Source organism: Centroberyx affinis, unplaced genomic scaffold (assembly GCF_046629955.1).
Source record: "Centroberyx affinis isolate AG114_WGS23_722 - 3 ecotype Tasmania unplaced genomic scaffold, CSIRO-AGI_Caff_v1 ptg002986l_1, whole genome shotgun sequence".
NCBI classification, from domain to species: Eukaryota; Metazoa; Chordata; class Actinopteri; order Beryciformes; family Berycidae; genus Centroberyx; species Centroberyx affinis.
The window spans coordinates 344,684-350,360 of NW_027281092.1; positions in this window are offsets into that span (position 1 = coordinate 344,684).

Here is a 5,677-nt window from a genome sequence, read left to right on the forward strand (position 1 = left end):
GACTACATCCCAGTAGGGTTTGGCTTGACAGAGTCCAAATGTTAGAAATTCCTGTGGTAGTCTACATTTATGAAGGTCTAATTACTGTAATCCTCTGTAAAACCTATAGTAATTTAAGAAGTTAGTGTCACACCGAAGCAAGTGTCCTGTTAAGCAAAATTAAGTGTATCATCAAGTGTATCATTTTGCATTTATAAATCATACACTCTAATCCTCACTATAATATTTGTTATATTTTTGATGATATAATTGCATGGGATCATTTAGACTTCACACGGTACAGAGACTGTAAAAAGGTGATGTGATGATTAAGCAAAATAAAGAAAGAAAATGCTGAAATATTTAGCCCCAGGCCAATAACGGGAGTGGAGGGAGCTGACTGGAGGCATAGCTGCTACCTGTGGAATGGCACTCAAGCCATTTCCCGACACGTGATGAGGAGATATGTTTGTGTTTCCAGTAAACATTTTATTTGGTCCCACATTACATCCATGTTGCACCTTAAGGGGGGAAGCAAGTGAGCCATGCAAGAGGGTATGTGTCTTGCTGACACTTTTCACAGATGCTAAAAGTAAAGAATGAAATCAATTCATTCCCATGCAATTTTACATTATTAATATTTTGAGAGAGAAAATGTCACTGTCTATGTTGGAATTGAAGGAATTTCTGCAAAATTGGTGTTTTGGTGTGGGGAAAAAAACTGCTAGAAGAAGCTTTTCTTTTTATTTCTCTACCCTTTTTATTTATATGGTCACCATCATTCCCTACAATCCAATATTTGGCCAGCCTATTCAAACAAGTCAGAACAGTCCATCAGAATGGGTAAACTCTGGCTTGGGTAAACTCCTCCGCTCTGGATGGGGAGAGGGGAACGGATCCTCAGGAGAGCCTGAGTGTGTCTCGTCATTGAAGAGAGATGTAGGCCCAGATTGATTTGATTATCCATGCGTATCATTGCTGAGGAGAGAAGTAGGCCATGACTGATTGATTGATTGATTGATTGAATTGTCTTATTCAGTGCTCTTGATCAGACAAAAGACATCTGAAAACCAGCGGCACTAAATATTCACACTTACTTCCCTTCAGTGGCACTGGTTTTAAACTGTCTTTCGCCTGATGAAGAGGTGTCAATACATTCAGTGTGGCTTTCAGTGTGTGGTTTCTACATTTGTTACATGTTTTATGTTCTGTCCAGCACCAGTTTAAGCTTGGGGTGTGCGTTTTTACCCTGCTGAGTGGAAAGGACGACCTTGATCAATTTGATTGTCACTGTGTCCCCTCTGACAGCGTGAGGAGCAGCAAGTGCGTCTGTGTCTCCTCACTGAGGGGAGACGCAGGCCTACATTGTGTCTGTGTCTCATCATTTAAAGCAGATACAGGCCTGGAGGGATTTGATTGTGTGTCATCATTGAACGGCCACGGCATTTAGAGGAGATTGTTTGACTTGTTTCAAGAATAGCCTGTGGATGTTTGAAAGTAGCAGACCTCAGAGATTATTGTGGCAGCAGCGGGGAGTCGTGCACTCTGCATTTCAATGAACAATGGTTAATATGATTGAAGACTGGCTGATTCAAGCAGATGAGAATTTGGGCTGGTAATGATGTATATTAAGAAGCCATCTGCACGGAGTGGGAGGATGGATATTGGGTGGTCACTGACACTTCCATTAGACAAGAGGGGTGTAGATATCTATCTCATTATGCGAGGGGTGGTGATTGATCGTTCTTGAACCTTGCCATGCCACGGGGAGGAAGGGATGTTGATGGATGTAGTTTAAGCCAATATTTATCCTTGGCTTGGTCTAGGGGAAGCCTCTGTTCGAGCCTTAGAGCTGTGCGTCTGCTGTGTGCGATGACTGTGTGTTTGTTGTCGGTAATACAGCGGTGCAATGATTGCCTCGATCTAGACAAGCTCAGCAGGGCAGAACTCTGTTTACAAATTCTGTCAAGACGTCACTCATGGAGGCCAGCGCGCATGGAGGGTCGGAGAGGCTGCCAGAGAGGAGATGGAGATGGGTGAGGGACTGAAGGGCTTCGCTGGGGAGGGGGTACAGAGATGCAAGGAGAAGGGGCACACATAGAGTCCCATGCTGAGGGGATCATGGATAACTTGGAGGGGATTCCCTGGTCATCTCATTGATCTGTGGTCATTTGTTGCTGATTTGAGAAAAAGCATGTAGGAGACGGACGCAGAGTCAGCAACGCAGCAAGCTCACATTCAAGTTCTACATTTCTGAAACATTTTGTAACATTTTGAAGTGCCGAAACTGGTAGCCTAGATATTCTACTCAGCTGCAGCAGTCATAGGCAGTTTTGTGCGTCATGCTTTGTGCAGAGCTACAGAGCGTTTGGGTGGGATGAACATTAACAAAGATGGAGAGGGATTGTGAATGTGTGTATAAGAGTGTTTGGTAAGGCTTTATTTTACAGCTAATTACGGTGTAACTAGTTTGTAATTACAGTACACCTTGTACTTACTCCATAACTACAGGGAACAAGCACTGATAACATTTGTTTTGTCCCCCCTAATTACGTTATTGTACCCTGTAATTATTTTTAAGTATGCAGTAATTACAAAAACAGTTACACCATAACTACCGCATAGATCTCTCATAATTACGAAATTGTTACCCCTTAATTCCCAGACTTCTTGTTTTGTTACCCTGTAACTACAGCATTGTTATTTTATTAGTACCCCATAATTACAAACTAGTTACACCGTAATTAGTGGGCTGTAAAATAAAGCGTTACCGAGTGTTTGTGTTTTTGTTACTGGATTGGTCATATGGCTGCTTCCTGATCAGTTACACAGAGGAAGTCAATCCGGTCACAAGACACACATCTGAATATTTGTGTTGCTTTTAAACAGTCACAGATTGTTGGTTCATATTTGCCCACATTTGTGAGTGATAAAATATCTCCAACCTTACTTTTTTGTGGTAGACTTGCCCTTTTCTGTATGCTTGGATTATAAATTGCCAAAAGGTTTTGGTTCAAATTGGAAATAGAAAATCAGGGAGCAGCGGTTGACACTTCCATATTTTGACCTTATGAGCTCCCTGGTAAATTAACTTTACCATCAAGGGTGCAATATTTCTGGTAAAGACTTCATGGAGAGCCTCAATTTCCGGAATAAATGAGACGAGCTCTGCTTTTGCCGTGTCATTAGACAGAGGGAGAGATGAGGCAGGAACTAAGAGAGAGAGGAAGAAATCAGAATATAATGAGAAAGAGGCAGAATGGAATAATAGTGGGTGAGGAGTGTAAAAGAACATGAAGTGATACACAGACAGGCTGGTAGGCAAAGAAACACACACTCTGATACCAGATCAGCTTATCCAGGTCAATTCAGTGAGCGTAAAGTTGTCATCATCATCATCTGAAGTAATATATGAAGTAATCTTATTTAAGAGGTGAAAAGCCACCAGTAAGTAAACTCAAACTGACATGTTTTCACATTTTCTATAGAATCACCAGCTGATAACAGTAGGTGGAGAGTCTGGAGACATACAGATTGTATTTCTTCGGGTGGAGGTTATATGACATTATAACCACATCAACTGCTGTCATCAGTCAGTTTAAGGCTGAAATGACAAAAGACAAGTAGGAATGGGAGACGGAGGAGGGATATAAGAAAAGTAAGACAGTACGTGTAAGGAATGAACCAAGAAAACAAATGGGAATGGGCACAGAAAATAAGATAAGATGGCACTTTATTAAGTGGAAGGGCATTAAAAAGCTACATTTATCAAAAGAAAGAATCTGCACCCAGATCCATAACATTTCTTAGATATTGTGATTTCAAACCAGTTTATCTCACATGGTGAAGTTTATACGATTATATGGCCTGACCCATGATCATAGATCCTATGCATACTGCCGCTGTTCTATATCCTCTCTTCGCCCCAGTCCCTTATTTTTTTTCTTTCTTTCTGGGACTCACAAATATTGCTGAATCCCAGAAAGAGCTTGATGTTTGTCAAGTTGGAAGGAATCACTGTAATGGCATGATGACATTTTCTCTTCAGGTTGTTCCAGCTCTGCTTCAACCCCAGGAGACAGACATTCAGCTGGCTCAGAGCCTCCTGACAGTCCTCAGCTCTGAGGGTACAGCATGACATGGGAGTGGGATGAATGCCTGAAAGAGAGGGTTTGATTAGCTGGCAAATGGTGCACCAGGGGGTTTGATATATAGGCCTGCTGTTAAGAGTCTGTGGCTCATTCTCCTGAACTGAAGAGACTTCTGTGTGTAGCAAGGAACACACATAACCATATCTGGAATACTTAAGTAATGAAACTAAAGGAGATTTTTGACATCCAGACAGTATGAAGGAAGCATAGATGTACTATAACAGTTGAATAAGTAGTTTTTGTATTTGGGATCCCACCTACACCGACAATCCGCATCTCCTCCTCACTGGTCTGACCCTCCATGGCCGCTTTGTGTTCTTCTGACAATTTTCTGATCAGTGCAGAAACAAAGCACAGAGAATATTATTTACATTCACAAAAAATGACTTTAACATTCAATGGCTCACTCACTCAAGCACACTATCCGGTCTTAGGGGTCCAGAGAACTGTTGGGTTTCTATTCTGCCAGGGACTGATTTAGAGCTGGGATGACAGGTGAATACAATTAACTACCCAGTAGGATAGAAAACCAGCAGTAGTCTGGAGTCTGAGGACAGGATTTGAGGACCTCCGGTGTAGAGAAGACCCAGTACTGAGCACAGCATGAAGCCTGACTGACAGCTCAACGCCTCTGACAGGTTACAACGACCAGACTGCAGAGGGATACGGAGAAATGGCAGAGGGCTTTGTGTCAAGGTGGGAAGAAAGGTTATGTGTATGATTCAAAGAAGAAAGGGCAGCAGGGCAGGGAAGCACTTTGTGAGCAACTGGATACTAAAGAAGTGATATCTTCCTCTTTCATTCACACACCTGACCAACCTCTGTGAGTACAGCTGTGTTAAATCTTTGTAGAACAACAAACAGACATTCACAACTTACAACATCTGTACCGATACCATTTCCTCTGAAAAACATTACCATATATTTGCAAACTGATATTAAAGCCTCTCCCATCTTCTCAGAGAGTATTCAAAGGATTTTATGTTGGCATCAAAAAAGAAAGGAATTCCATCTCTTTTCTGTCTCTCCCTGGAGGATCCTCTTCCAGGAAGGGAAGAGACATGCTGTGTGTGTGTGTTGCCCCTGCTGCTCTGTCTCACAGCATTGGACTCCCCACTGTCACACCTACCCAAGAGCCAAGGGAAACCTGTAACCAGGCCTTGGCCCAGCTTTCCCTCCCACAATAGAGCTCAACAGTGACCGCCCACTTTTGAACAGCTCCGGTTCCAGGAAGTGAATTTCCCATTCATTCCTCCACTGATGTTTCAGAAAATCCTGATATAAAGAGTTTTAAGCCTGGAACCAAGCCTGGAACCATTCAAAAGTGGGCGGTCACTGTTGAGCTCTATAGCTATGAAATAATAAGATGGTATCTACCTTAAAATATGACTGAGACATAGAAACATTATCACAAACGGGCACTAACTTCATTTATCCACTGGACTGTCAAACATGTCTGCAAATGCTCCAGTATTTACAAAAAAACAAAACCAAAACAAAACAAAAAAATCACAAGCTCCATGTTCTTTTAAAGTGAAAATGTATCT